The sequence below is a fragment of the Papio anubis genome, chromosome 1, assembly GCF_008728515.1.
Source record: "Papio anubis isolate 15944 chromosome 1, Panubis1.0, whole genome shotgun sequence".
NCBI classification, from domain to species: domain Eukaryota; kingdom Metazoa; phylum Chordata; class Mammalia; order Primates; family Cercopithecidae; genus Papio; species Papio anubis.
Genome location: NC_044976.1, coordinates 76,735,925 through 76,752,289, shown reverse-complemented (window position 1 = coordinate 76,752,289; position 16,365 = coordinate 76,735,925). Strand labels below are relative to the sequence as shown.

The following is a 16,365-nucleotide window of genomic DNA, read 5'->3' as shown; positions in this document are numbered from 1 at the left end:
ACTGAGCTAGGGCTCAAACTGGAAAAGCAGACAAAAAGTTGGAAAAATGGATTGTAGGTCAAAACTGGGTGATCAGAGATGATATCAGGATACAAGAAAGCTAAGGCCAGTAAAGAAACCATATTTCCCAGCAGAACCATGCCAAACAATAGGCAAGGCAACATAGTACCTTAAAAAAAAAAAAAAAAAGAAAAGTTGTTATATAATCCAGCTTTTATCTGAACCCTAAAAGTAGCCCTAAATATTTAACAAGCATGGCTAATGGAAAAAAATATGTGTCTTCTTAGGGAGTCAAAAAAGAGTCAAGTTTAGTATGGTAGTGGTAGATGAAAACAGAACCTTGAAGATCAATATTTGTCATATGATAAATTACCTCTGTCCCACTGTCTTAGTCCATTTTCTGCTGCTATAACAGAACACCATAGACTGGGGAATTTATAAAGAATAGAAGTTTATTTGGCTCATGGTTCTAGGGGGTGGGAAGTCCAAAAGCATGGTGCCAATAGCAAGGCCACTTGGCAAAGGCCTTATGCTGCATGATCTCATGAAGGAAGTCATCTCATGGCAAGAGAACACAGGAGACAGACAGGAAGAAATGAGGCCAAACTTCATTCTTTTATCAAGACCACTCCCAAAATAAATAACTCATTCCCCCAACAATGGCATTAAACCGTTCATGAGAGCAGAATCCTCACAATCTCATCACCTCTTAAAGACTCCACCTCTCAATACGATTACATGGGCAACTAAATTTCAGCATGATTTTCGGAGGTGACATTCAAACTGTAGCACCCACAAGGTTCTATAAATCAAGGGGAAAATAAGGTGTACTGTTTAATATTAAATAAATATCTCAAAATACAATAAAATTTAAAACAGTCACTTCTCTTTGAAAAAGTAAGGTTGGTTGGTTGGTTGGTTGGTTTTCATTTCCTAGTCTTAGCACTGTGCCTCACACATAGTGGACACTCAATACACATTTAACAAATAAATGAAGGATGGTTTTGTGTCTGGACAATATAGGATTTCTTTGTCATCGCTTCTCGGCCTTTTGGCTAAGATCAAGTGTAGGATTTCTTTGTCATGATTCCTCAGTGAAATTCCAGTCTCTTTCTTGCCTGAGATTTCTTCAAAACTATATTATTAGTAATTTTTTTACTCTGAAGTTTCTGTATAAAAATAGCCAGAGCAGAAGGTTTGAATTCCATTAAATTTGTTTCTAAAATGGTGCAATTTTTTTTTAAGTTTTACATGGATAATTCTTTAGATTTCAACCTTTAGAGATGTTTTATTCCAGTTTCAAAACACATATCTGCAGTGTTTGCACTTGGACAGAGATTACTGCTTTAAAAACTCTCATTCTGTTGTTTCCTACCCTAAAGTTAACCAGAAGCAGAATCACTTGTACAAATAACAGTGACAGTGGTACAATGGTGATTAGAAAGCTGCTGGTTTGTAATTTACAGTGTGTTTCAGTACTTTCATAGTCAGTGAACACATACAATGAAAATGATTCCACATTTGGCTGGATGAGTTGTCTGTGTTTAATAGATTACAGTAACATGGGAGGGCAATATCAGGATAAACTAAGTGACATATGAAAAGTCTGCATTTGTTCATCAATGCATTTTATAACCAATGTAGATCTTGCAGGAAAAAAAACTACTCTGCAGTGAAAACTAATTAGTTACAGATATTTCTTTCAAGAAGTCAAGGGTTATCATAATTGAATTCTCACTCTTTTAATCTACTTTGCTGCAGATCTTCCTGAAAACTACCTCATTAAAATCACTTATAATAAGGAGAAAAATATTCCACTGTTGGAGGTTTAGATCTGGAAAGGCTGGAAAACAAGTTATTTTCATGACATAGAGTTCATATGTTTAAGAAACAATAAATTCTAAGAATACTTGTGGAGAAACAGTAATGTATGACCTAAAACCAAGAGAAGAATCAAACAATAGAAACTAATTTAGAAATTACAAAATGATGAAATTAGAAGAAAAAAACATAAAAATAACTATTGAACTACTAGCTATTAAAACTATGATTCATATATTCAAGAGGGAGAGGAAAACGTGAATGTGAGGTAGATAAAAATGAGAGCATTTTTTAGAGATCCAAATGAGACTTCTAGAGATGAAAACCACAATATGTGAGGGAGGGAGTCAACATGTTTCAAGTAAAATTGTTGTGGGGCAAAATCCACAAAAACTTGGTGTCACACATTAACCAGTGGGGTCATTTATGTAGATGGCAACTCTCAGGACTCTCTATCAAATGAGACAATGGTCTTCATTTTAGTAGGATTGTTTGCCAAACTTTCTTACGGCACATTCTCAAAAGCAAGAAGCCAGACGAAACCAAACTTTCTTACGGCACATTCTCAAAAGCAAGAAGCCAGACGAAGCCAGACGAAGATGAAGACGAAGATGTCTTCATCTTAAGACAGCTAATCATATTTGCCATTAAAAGCATGGTCTTCCCTATTCCTGTAGGTTTCAGGAGCTATTCTAAAAGGACTGGTAGAGGAGACACAAACTAATCAAATATTTCCCCATGTACAATGAGGTCAGCCGTGGCCTTGTATCTACCAAGATGTTCCGCGGTTCGTATCTTGCTTAGGTTCTCTGTGGAATATGCCAATGATGGCTACTTCCTTCTTGAAACTCTCTACATCCTCAGCTTTTCACCACCATTTCTCTTTCTGTTTGCTCCTTTGCTAACCCCTCCCTCTCTGTCTTCTTTGCTGATGCTCAAGAAAATTATTAAAGCTAAGAACATCTAATTTTCAGAGCTTCTATCAATCTGTTCCAGAATCAGACATTTTTATAAACTTTGTAAGAATTTATAAAAGTAATATATGTTCCCTGAATTTTGAAATACAGGTAAGGGAACACTGAGTTGAGGGATACATGTAGTGGAGGTTTAAAGGGACGCAGGCATTCCTCAAAGACATTTCACGTTTGGTTCCAGACCATCCTAATAAAACTACTCTCACAATAAAGCAAATCACACGGAATTTTTAGTTTCCCAGTACATATAAAAGTTATGTTTACATTACACTGTGGTCTCCTCATTGTGTAATAGCATTAAATTAGTATCTAAAAATGTGTATCTTAATTTTAAAATACTTCATTGCTAAAAAATTCTAGTGACCACCTGAGCTTTTAGAAAGTCATAATCTTTTTGTTGGTGGAGAGTCTTGCCTCCATGATGATGGCTGCTGACTGATCTAGGTGGTGGTTACTGAAGGTTGCAGTGGCTGTGGCAAGTTCTTAAAATAGGACAACAAAGAATTTTGCCACATGGATTGACCCTTTAACAAAAGATTTCTCTGAAACATGCAATGCTGTTTGATAGCATTTACCCACAGTAGAACCTCTTTCAAATTTAAAGTAAATTCTCTCAAACCCTGCCACTGCTTTATCAACTAAGTTTATGTAATATTCTAGGTCCTTTGTTGTCATCTCAACAGTATTCACAAAATCTTCACTAGGAGTAGATTCCATCTCAAACCACCATTTTCTTTGCTTATCCATACAAAGCAACTCTTGATTTATTCAAGTTTTATCATGAGATTGTATTAATTCAGTCACATCTTCAGGCTCTACTTCTAACTCTAGTTTTCTTCCTATTTCTACCACATCTGCAGTTACTTCCCCCACTGAAGTGTTGAACCTCTTAAAGTCATCCATGAGAGCTGGAATCAACTTCTTTCAAACTCCTGTGAATATAGATATTTGACCTCCTCCCATGAATCACAAAACCCTTAAGGGCATCTAGAAGGGTGAATCCTTTCCAGAAGGTTTTCAATTGATTTTGCCTAGATTCATCAGAGGAATCACTATCTATGGCAGTGGTAGCCTTACAAAATGAATTCTTCAAATAACAAGACTCAAAAGTCAAAATTGATTCATGGACTGAAGAAAGGATGTTGTGCTAGGAGGCATGAAAACAATGCTCATCTCCTTGTATATCTACATCAGAGTTCTTGGGTGACCAGATGCATTAACAATGAGCAGTAATATTTTGAAAGAAATCTTTTTCTCTGAACAGTAGGTTTCAACAGTGGTTTTAAAATATTCAGTAGGCCAGGCCTGGTGGCTCACGCTTGTAATCTCAGCACTTTGGGAGGCCGAAGCAGGCATATCACGAGGTCAGGAGATCAAGACCATCCTGGCTAACACGGTGAAACCCTGTCTCTACTAAAAATACAAAAAAAAAAAAATTAGCCAGGTGTGACGGTGGTTGCCTGTAGTCCCAGCTACTCAGGAGGCTAAGACAGGAGAATGGCGTGAAGCCAGGAGACAGAGCTTGCAGTGAGCTGAGATCATGTCACTGCACTCCAGCCTGGAGGACACAGCAAGACTCTGTCTCAAAAAAATAAAAAAAATAAAAAATAAATAAATCAGTAAACCATGCTCTAAACAGATATGCTATCATCTAGTCTTTGTTATTCCATTTACAGAGCACAGGCAGAGTAGATATAGCATAATTCTTAAGGGCCTTAAGATTTGGGGAATGGTAAATGAGCATTGTCTTTAAATCACCAGCTCTATTTCCCCCAACAAAAAAGTCAGCCTGTCCCTTGAAGCTTTGAAACCAGGCATTTACTTCTCCTCTCCAACTCTGAAAGTCCTAGATAGCATCTTCTTCCATTAGAAGGCTACTTTCTCTACATTGAAAATCTGTTGTTTAGTGTAGCTAACTTCATGAACGATCTTAGCTAACTCTTCCAGATAACTTGCTCTACCTTCTATATCAGCACTTGCTACTTCACTTTGAACTGTTATATTTTGAAGCTGGCTCCTTTCCTTAAACCTCCTGAACCAACCTCTGCGAGCTTTAGACTTTTGTCCTGCAGCTTCCTCATCTCTCTCAGCTTTCAAAGAATTAAAGTGAGTTAGGGTCTTTCTCTGGATTAGGCTTTGGCTTATGGGAATGTTGTGGCCGGTTTGATGTTCTATCCAAGACCACTAACATTTTCTCCACATCAGCAAGAATGTTGTTTTGCTCTCTTATTGTTCATTGTATTCACTGGAGCCACACTTTTGATTTCCTCCGAGAACTTTTCCTTAGCTTTCACAACTTCATCGTTGGTTTGGCATGACAGGCCTAGCCTTCAGCCTATCTTAGCTTGACGTGCCTTCCTCATGAAGCTTAATTATTTCTATCTTTTGATTTAAAGTGAGAAATAAGGCCAGGTGGGGTGGCTCATACCTGTAATCTCAACATTTTGGGAGGCCGAGGAAGAAGGATTGCTTGAAGTCAGGAGTTCAAGACTAGCCCAGGAAACAAAGTAAGACCTCATCTTTACAAAAAAAATTAAAATTAGCCAGGCATTGTGGTGGGCACCTGGAGTCACAGCTATTCAAGGGGCTGAGGCCAGGAATTCAGGGCTGCAGTGAGCTATGATCACACCACCGCACTCCAGCCTAGGTGGTGGAGCAAGACCATGTCTCAAATAAATAAATAAATAAATAGAGAAATAAGAGACTTTTCACTTGAATACTTAGAGTCCACTAGATTACAATTTAGCTTAATTTCAATATTTTTGTGTCTCAGGGAATGAGAAGAAGATGTGAGATGTGGAAAGGGCCAGTTGGTGGAGCACTCAGAACACACACAACATTTATCAATGAAGTTCACTGTCTCATATGGTCCCAATTCATGGCACTCCAAAACCATTACAATAGTAACATCAAAGATCACTGATCAAATTGGATGTGATCACAGATCATCATACAGATATAATAATGAAAAAAATTTGAAACATTGCAAGAATTACCAAAATGTGACATTGAAACACAAAGTAAGCACATGCTGTGAGAAAAATGGTACCAATAGATTTGCTTGATGTAGGGTTTCCACAAACCTTCAATTTTTAAAAATTAAAAAATGCAGTATCTGCAAAGTGCAATAAAGCCCAGCACAATAAACAAGTTAGCCTGTATAATTATGTGGTCTACAGTCACTTCCATATTTTGTTAAGTATTACTCGTCATTGCAGAGCAGGAGTACTCCTGTTGCCCACTGTGCCAACTCACCCAGCATTGACACTGAGGTGCAGGGCCAAAGTCCACATTGTAATATGAACATATCCTACAACTCCAAGCACCAGAAGTATGTGGAGAATGGAAGAAAAATAAGGTTTGAAATGTACTGATTCAGTAATTTGCAAACATTTCTTCTAATCATCAACTGGGTAAAATTATAAATGGAGGGTTCAGTTCTCAGCAACACCTAATCTAAAAGGAAGTTCTCTCCTGTCAGAAATATATTGAATAAAGCAATATGCACAATGACAACTATACATACAAAAGAAAATATATTAGAATTCTGTCTTCGTAGGACACAAATCCATTACACTACTAAAAACAGCAAATTATCTGTGTTTGATGTTTCATGTTCTATGCATCTCAAAAAATAAGTTCATATCTTAGCATAATGGACATATTTAGCCATGAGCTAATTTATCAGGTAAAGCTTTGCAACCTAGGCTGGCACAGCTGGTATGGTTGTTAGGGCCAGGGTCAGGGATCCAGCAAGTTATAGCTAATATGATAGAGGCAAGTCTAGAACCAGGGAGGCAGCCAATATTATTGAGGCCAGAGCAATTCACGTGATTAACAAGACCCATGCAACCAGAGTGGTTTGTGGGGTAGGGGCAGTGAATGGGGCCAATATAGCTGCCACATTGATCAGGGCTACGATTGAAGATCCAGCAAGTACATTTGGCATGTTTAATGGACCAGAACCAATAATTCAGCTGGCAGGGCTGATGTGTTCAGCAGGTCAAGGATTTGACAAGAGCATAGAGACCCAACTCTGTAATTGTTTTTTTTCCTGAAATACCATTGAAATACCCATCACAATATTTTTCATCTGCTCAAGATTTCAGTGTGAGCAAGAAATAAATTTCTATTATGTTTGAGCCATTATATACGTAAGGTGTATTTGTTATAGCAGTTAACCTATTCCAGGACACACACACACACACACACATCACCTCTTGTGTTTCCTGAAGAGTGACAGCATTATTATACTCTGCCTGAGAGACCCTAAATGAGAGGCAATATTCCTGCAAGAAAGGAAGGTTTCTGTTAAAATAAGAAATAGAGATAGGATACTGTAAATATGTTCAAGACGGAGCCGAGATTTTATGAAAGAAAAGATATTTCTAAAAGACACAATGGAAAAAGTTGCCAGAGATGGAAGCAGATAAATATGCATTGGGAGCAGAAAGCACACAGTGGTATTCTGATGAACATTAACACTTCAGAGACAACTGTATTGGCTTGAATTGAGGGTCTTGGCACAAGAGAAGAATGATGGCATGGTAGCATTAACTTCAAGGCTCTGGTTAGAATTCTGACAAATGACAATCATCTGCAACCCTATTGAGCCCATAACCTACAGATCAGTGCCTGAGCAAAGTTGTATTCAAATAGCATATGCCAAAGAGCTTTAAAAAATCACCTAAAGAAATTCCATTATTTACTTACATCTCCTGAAGGACATTAAAAGAATCTGATACATAATGCACAGCAACACTTCTCATATGCCTTTCTTCGTGGTCCTCTGATTATTTCACATATGTCTTACATATGAGGAAAAAAGGCTCAAAACTATTAAATGAGGAAAGGAGCCAGGCTTTGGGGCAGAGAATTCCAGACTTGAGTTGGATAGCTAGCATTTGATTTCTGGCCTGCCAGTTACAAGCTGTAACAAGTCAGCTAAGTACTCTGAGCCCCCTTTTCTGGAGGAGAGAGGGCAGTATCTCCCTCATGGATTTGTTGTTAGGATTACATTTTTAATTGAGACAGACATCAAGCAATCATCTCGGGAAAACACCAGCAAATATCACTTTGGAGCAGGTTGGAAGGCACAGGCCTCAGGGTCAGTGGAGTCTCAGGTTCTCCTTTCTTGCAGCCTCTTGTGACACTCATGGACTAGCACAGAACTGGATGTACCATACAGCTATGCTCCTGCTGTGGGACCCCACCCATGTCTCTCCTTTTATGGGACAAGCATAAGCATATTCTTAATAGGGAAAATGAACACCAAGGCTCTGGCAGCAGGCAGGATGAGCATAGGTGCCAACTGGTTGGAAGCTTGTAAGAAAACAGTGACTGCCAAGAACACTTGGAAACCTGGAAGGACTGTGTTTTAGTCCATTCTTTCACTGCAATAAATATACTACCTGAGACTGGGTAATTTAAAAAGAAAGGATGTTTAATTGATTCACGGTTTTGCATGGCTGGGGAGGCCTCAGGAAACTTACAATCATGGCAGAAAGTGAAGGGGAAGCAAAGCATGTCTTACATGGCAGCAGGAGAGAGAGAGAGAGCACATACAGGGGAAAGTGCCACTTTTAAGCCATCAGATCTCATGAGAACTCCCTCACTATCATGAGAAGAGCACGGGGAACCACCCCCATGATCCAATCACCTCTCACCAGGTCACTCCCTCAACAGATGGGGATTACAACTTGAGGTGAGGTTTGGGTGGAGACACAGAGCCACACCACATCAGATTGCTTGCTAAGGGAAGTTGAAGTCAGAAACAGCCACTGTCACTGAGGGAAGAGGGAGCTCCTGGCCCAACTAATCAAATCATATAGCTCTAAATCTCTAACGCAACTCACGAGACTAATCGTATGGCTTGTCTCCACAACAGGATATAGGTAAAGACTTTAAAAACCATGTGTACTTTACAAATGTTTGTAAATGTCATCATTCATGAATTATATTGACTTTCTTCTACATTTAAAACTGGTACTTGGAACTAGCCACTGAAGATACAAAAAACAAATGAGGTTTGGAGATAAACATACCTTGTTACTTCCAAACTCTACTCTCTATACTCTGGGACTTAGAAGCTTAATAATGTTAAGCTTATATTAATTACTGTTAACCTTTTTGGTTCATTAACTTATTTGAGAAAAATGCAAGCTATTCACTCTCAACCCTAGAAAAATTGATATATATGTGTGCAAATCCAAAAACTGCATATAATTCCAAGGGATTCCAAGTAGACTTCAAGTTAAAATCCTGTGAGATAGATTACCAGCTCCCTTCTGCTATGAGAAAAATGGGTCTTAAAGGAGTCAACAAATATTCTTAAAGTAGGGAAATGATTAACAGAAATGCAAACCCAGATCCTCTGAATCCAAATGCAATTCTTTTCCTATGATCTACAGAGTTATTTCAGTTGTCCACAAACATACATTCACCTGTAGCTTGGGCTCTGATGCCTCACTTCTCAGGGTGCTTTAGAAAGGTGGGAGTCACTTACAGGCATCCACATTGCCCTTTTCACTTTCTATGATGGTACAATTAGACAAATTCTTGCCATTGGTCTATTGCTCCTTAAAATATTTAAGTTTATTCTACGTGCTTGGCACTATAAGCTTCAGGGATAAGGAGCTGAAATATGTATGGCCATTGCAAGCATAAAGCTTATAATCTAGTTTGCAACCTCTCCTCTGAAAAGCAGAAAACCCTTACAATGATCATTTCTATACAGTCTAAATATTATAAGAAATGTATAAAATATTCACCACCACTTTTAATACTCAAATATATATGTGCATGCATGTATATGTCTGTAAGTGTATTTACATAAGATATATAACCAGCTTTGAGTTGGTTCATTGGCATATATACCTTATCTTAAAGGAGATTGTTGATAATTAATGGCAAGATGTGATTGATGATTTATGAGTTGGTTCGATAATTTTTTAACTCTCAAAAAGTAAACTACAGTTGACTCTTGAACAATGCAGAAGTTAGGGGCACCAACCCCTATGCAGTCAAAACTCCACATATAACTTTTGACTTCCCAAAAATTTAACTACCAATAGCCTACTGTTCACCAGAAGCCTTCCCAATAACATAAACAGTCAATTAATGCATATTTTGTATATTATATACTGTATTAGTTTCACATTGCTGATGCAGACATACCTGAGACTGGGAAGAAAAAGAGATTTAATTGGACTTACAGTTCTACATGGCTGGAGAGGCCTCAGAATCATGGTGGGAGGCCAAAGGCACTTCTTACATCGTGGCACAAAGAGAAAATGAGGAAGAAGCAAAAGTGGAAACCCCTGATAAACCCAACAGATCTCATGAGACTTATTCACTATCAGGAGAATAGCAGGGGAAAGACTGGCCCCCATGATTCAATTACCTACCCCTGGGTCCCTCCCACAGCACATGGGAATTCCAGGAGACACAATTCAAGTTGAGACGGGGACACAGCCAAACCATATCATTCCGCCCCTGGCCCCTTCAAATCTCATGTCCTCACATTTCAAAACCAATTATACCTTCCCAACAGTCCCCCAAAGTCTTAACTCATTTCAGCATTAACCCAAAAGTCCACAGTCCAAAGTCTCATCTGAGACAAGGCAAGTCCCTTCCACCTATGAGCTTGTAAAATCAAAAGCAAGCTAGTTACTTCCTAGATACAATGGGGAGGGGGTGGGTACAGACATTGGGTAAATACAGCTGTTCCAAATGGGAGAAATTGGCCAAACTAAAGGGGTTACAGGGCCCATGCAAGTCCAAAATCCAGCGAGGCAGTCAAATTTTAAAGCTCCAAAATGATCTCCTTTGACTCCAGGTCTCACATCCAGATCATGCTGATGCAAGAGGTGGGTTCCCATGGTCTTGGGCAGCTCCACCCCTGTGGCTTTGCAGGGTACAGCCTCCCTCCCAGATGCTTTCACAGGCTGGCATTGAGTGTCTTCAGCTTTTCCAGGCACACAGTGCAAACTGTCAGTGGATTTACCACTCTGGGGTCTGGAGGACAGTGGGCCTCTTCTCACAGCTCCACTAGGCAGTGCCCCAGTAGGGACTCTGTATGGGAGCTCTGACCCCACAATTCCTTTCTGCACTGCCCTAGCAGAGGCTCTCCATGAGGGCCCCACCACTGAAGCAAACTTTTGCCTGAGCATGCAGGCACTTCCATACCATCTTCTGAAATCTAGACAGAGGTTCCCAAACCTCAATTCTTGACTTCTGTGCACCCACAGGCTCAACACCACATGGAAGCTGTCAAGGTTTGGACCTTCTACCCTCTGAAGCCACAGCCCAATCTGTACATTAGCCCCTTTCAGCCATGGCTGGAGCATCTGGAGCACAGGGCATCAAGTCCCTAGGCTGCACACAGCACAGGGACCCTGGATCCAGCCCATGAAACCACTTTTTCCTCCTGGACCTCAAGGCCTATAATGGGAGGAGCTGCCATGAGGGTCTCTGACACAGCCTGGAGACATTTTCCCCAATGTCTTGGAGATTAACATTAGGCTCCTTGCTTCTTATGCAAATTTCTGCAGCCAACTTGAATTTCTCCTCAAAAAATGGGTTTTTCTTTTCCACTGCATCATCAGGCTGCAAATTTTCTGTAATTTTATTTTGTTTCCCTTTTAAAATGTAATGCTTTTAACAGTACCTAAGTCACTTCTCGAATGCTTTTCTGCTTAGAAATTTCTTCTACCAGATACCCTAAATCATCTTTCTCAAGTTCAAAGTTCCACAAATCTCTAAAGCAGGGGCAAAATGCTGCCAGTCTCTGCTAAAACATAACGAGTCACCTTTGCTTTAGTTCCCAACAAGTTCCTCATCTCCATCTGAGACCACTTCAGCCTGGACCTTATTGTTCATATCACTATCAGCATTTTTGTCAAAGCCATTCAACAAATCTCCAGGAAGTTCCAAACTTTCCCACATTTTTCTGCCTTCTTCTGAGCCCTCCAAACTCTTCCAACCTCTGCCTGTTACCCAGTTCCAAAGTTGCTTCCAATTTTCAGATATATTTTCAGCAATGCCCCACTCCACTGGAACCAATTTACTGTATTAGTCCATTTTCACACTGCTGATGAAGACATACCCAAGACTGGGAAGAAAAAGAGGTTTAATTGGACTTACAGTTCCACATGGCTGGGGAGGCCTCAGAATCACGGTGGGAGGTGAAAGTTACCTCTTATATCACAGCAGCAAGAGAAAATGAGGAAGAAGCAAAGTGGAAACTCATGATAAACCCACCAGATCTCATGAGACTTATTCACTATCACGAGAATAGCAGGAGAAAGCTGGCCCCCCGATTCAATTACCTCCCCCCTGGGTCCCTCCCACAACATGTGGGAATTCTGGGAGATATAATTCAAGTTGAGATTTGAATGGGGACACAGCCAAACCATATCATATATGGATTATATACTGTATGCTTAGAATAAAACAAGTAGAGAAAATAAAATGTTATTAGGAAAATCATAAGTAAAAGAAAATATAAGCCTGTAATCCCAGCACTTTGGGAGGCCGAGACGGGCGGATCACGAGGTCAGGAAATCAAGACCATCCTGGCTAACACGGTGAAACCCCGTCTCTACTAAAAAAAAATACAAAAAACTAGCCGGGCGAGGTGGTGGGCGCCTGTAGTCCCGGCTACTCGGGAGGCTGAGGCAGGAGAATGGCGGGAACCCGGGAGGCAGAGCTTGCAGTGAGCTGAGATCCGGCCACTGCACTCCAGCCTGGGCGACAGAGCGAGACTCTGTCTCAAAAAAAAAGAAAAAAAAAAAAAAAAGAAAATATATTTACTGTTCATTAAGTGGACATGAATCATCATAAGGTCTTCATCCTTATCATCTTTACATTGGATAGGCTGAGGAGGAGGAGGAAAAGGAAGGACTGGTCTTGCTGTCTCAGAGGTGGCAGAGGCAGAAGAAAATCCATGTATAGGTGGACCCACACAGTTCAAACCTCTGTTGTTCAAGAATCATTGACCTTATTGAAAAAATATTTTAAAAGAGATTTTGAACAACTTGTCCTTCATGATTCCGGACACTCTACAAATTTGTTATTCAATAACTCTGATATTGTGGTCACACTATTCAAAAATATTGATTTTGGGGGTGCTGCAAGAGGAAAAGAGCATGCTAAGAAAAAGATGGGGGGATAATAGCATTACATGACCCCATGGAAACCTTTCAGAAATTAAAAAACCATGTTAACTCAATATATGTAGTTTCATCTTGAATTGGTCAGTTTAGATAGGTTGCTACAGTAACAAATAATTCCAAGATTTCAAGGATGTAAAAAACAGAAGTGTATTTCTTGCTCAAGCAGAGCCATCACTGGTCCAGGATGCTCTCCAGGGCAGCTGTCCTCCATATGTTGGCTGGGCATTCTCAGCTGCTTCAGTGTAATGGCATCTCCATCTCAACACGTACCTCCATCACTGCCAAAGCCAAAGAAAGAGAGTATGGAGAAATACACTTGCCTCCTAAATGTTTCCACCCAGATGTCCCTTCTCCTCCTGTTTCACTGGCAACACAGGTCACATGGCCGTACCTAGCTTCAGTGGAGCAGAGAACTGTCCCTCCTGTAAGATCAGAGGGAGAGGGTAAGAATCAGATGCCGTAATGTCTAACATGGGTGTCTTCAAACTTCATATCAACAACATGACTCAACAAATAGTTTTCAATGTGGAAAATTTTAACTGAAATTATTGTTCTTTGTTTTAGGAAAACAAGATGCTATATCAGCTTTTTTCATTGTAACTTTTAGTAATATATTAAGTAACTGTCCATAACAGGAATGCAATATTTTAGCTATTTCAAATGTTTTCATTAGATTAAATCTAGACTAGAGAAGCAACCACCTCAAATTCATTCTAAAATAAAACATATTTTAGAAAAAAACATACTTATTTATTTAAAAAAAAAAAAAGCATACACTCAAAGTCACAACCTAGTAGTCACATTTGAGTGTCAGTCCTGTCTGGTTTCCAGTTCTGATTTCACTTGCACTAGCCAAGTGATTGAATTAACCCTTGGGGGCTGCTATTTCAGAAAATCAAGGGCAATATGTCTCAAAGTTTGGCCTGATAAGCAAATTAAATAATAAAAATGAAAATGGTGTTAAATCTCTATACCAGAATGACAATTAATATATTGTTGAAAATATGTATAATTTGAAAGGTAAGACTTGGTTAAAAAATAATCTGCCCTAAAATTTAAATTCCAGATATTAATCAAAACATATGATTAGCTCTTATTATAATATCCAGTGATATGGAAAAGAGACTTGGCAGAGTTTTTGATCATGTTTAATTATTGCTTATTTTATAGTTTTATAAGCAACCGGAAATGTCTATTTGAGTTCTTAAATAACCCTAATGAGTAGCATTTATGCAATCTCTTCCATGAGATCACTGTCATTGTTGGCTCCCAGGAAAAATCATGAGGTGGTCCAAAGTGAAAAAGTACTCAAATTAAACCCATCTGCAGATACTAACATAATAGAGCTAGCTTGGATGTAAAAGGGAAAAACAATCAGGGTTTTTACGTAATAAATCTTGTTCCAGAAATAGGAAGGGCAAGTATTCAAGTTAACTGAACTATTTGGCTTTGCATTTAATGTCCACACTACGTGAATTGTCTAGTTATATTAAATTCTCATTCTAAAACTAAATATTGGTCTAATGTTGCTATTTTTCATAAAAGATTCAAGCTAAAAGAGAGGGACAGGAGAAGGAGGAAGACAAAAAGAGGATGAGGGAAAGAAAAGAGGATGTAAAGCAGAAAGAGCAGAAGAGAAAGAAGTAAAAACGATTTGAAACGTGGTGCGTGAATCAGTTTGACAGATAAACTCCCATTCAAAGTTTATATATTTGTAATCTCATGATTAGAAATGCACAGAAATGTCTTTCCTGAGAAATAAAATTGAAAGTGTTTTCTTCTCAGAAACATTTACAACTACAAACTAGTTTACTATTACAAACTAATACGACAACAAACCAAAGAAAAAGGATCAGGGCAACAGACAACCCTATATAACTCCTTGGAATAATGTTTGCTAATTTTATTTAAGTTAAGAAAGTAATTTCTTTCCACAAAATGTCCTCTCTACCTTCCCCCAATATTTTTCCTCTGACGGACAAGACAACGTTCCAAAATAAATTTCTGGTACAGCCCTTCCAGTGTCCTTGCTTCTTAACCAAATGTGTGCTTCCAAACTGTATTTTCATTCAGCTTTATAATAAGAAAATTCATCCTGTATTAATTATAAAGAAACAAATCTCTCACGTTATATTATTGTTCAAAGTTTCATTGGGAGACATCATCTTAAAAGTTGATTATCACTCAAGAAGAAAAAACGTTTGCAATCTACAAATTCAATGCAATCCCTATCAAAATACTACCATCATTCTTCACAGAATTAGGAAAAAACAATTCTAAAATTCATATGGAACCAAAAAGGAGCCTTCTTAGCCAAAGCAAGACTAAGCAAAAAGAATGAATCTGGAGGCATCACACATCAAACTATACTATAAACCACAGTCACCAAAACAGCGTGGTACTGGTATAAAAATAGGTACATTGACCAATGGAACAGAATAGAGAACCCAGAAATAAACCCAAATACTTACAGCCAACTGATCTTCAACAAAGCAAACTAAAACATAAAGTGGGAAAAGGACACACTTTTCAACAAATAGTGTTGGGATAATTAGCAAGCCACATGCAAGAAAAAAGAAACCGGATCCTTGTCTCTCACCTTATACAAAAATCAACTCAAGATGGACTAAGGATTTAAACCCAAGAACTGAAAATATAAAAATTCTAGAAGATAATATTGGAAAAACCTTTCTAGACATTGGCTTAGGCAAGGATTTCATGCCCAAGAACCCAAAAGCAAATGCAATAAAAACAAAGATAAATAACTGGGACCTAATTAAAGAGCTTTTTCATGGCAAAAGGAAGTCAGCAGAATAAACAGGCAACTCACAGAGTGGGAGAAAATCTTCACAATCTATACATCTGACAAAGGACTAATATCCAGAATCTACAACGAACTCAAACAAATCAGTAAGAAAAAAACAAACAATCCTGTTGAGAATAATAAAAATTTAAGAAAAAAAAGTAACAAATAGTCCAGACTGAACTTGGAATCCTGAAAAAGCAATGGAACATTTCTTACATATGTTTCTAATTTTGATCACCAAAATACAACAGCATCTCACTGATGAGGTACATTTTCTCTGTACCCTATATGTGGAAACTCAGTTTTGTGAAATACTTTGACTCATCAATTCTTTCTCCCCTTAGCATTTTTTTGTAAAAGAAAGAAACCCTACACATACCCACATACATACTGAGTAGCCAAAAATTTGATCTGGCTTTGCCAGATATCAATGTGTTTCCCATTAAAAGAGTTGGCATAAGACAGCAAACATATGGAACATACTGACTGCCTATCACCTAACAATTAAATTACTATGATTTCTCCTATGGCTACAAAGGTTTGAGGCAATCTGCAGATCCTGAAATTGAATAGTGTTATCAACCAGGCT

General features: G+C 38.6%; 1 pseudogene; it reads left to right on the top strand.

Annotated features, from left to right (window-relative positions):
• Window positions 1-1,035: 1,035 nt before the first annotated feature.
• Window positions 1,036-1,199, top strand: LOC116271875 (annotated as a pseudogene).
• Window positions 1,200-16,365: the final 15,166 nt, after the last annotated feature.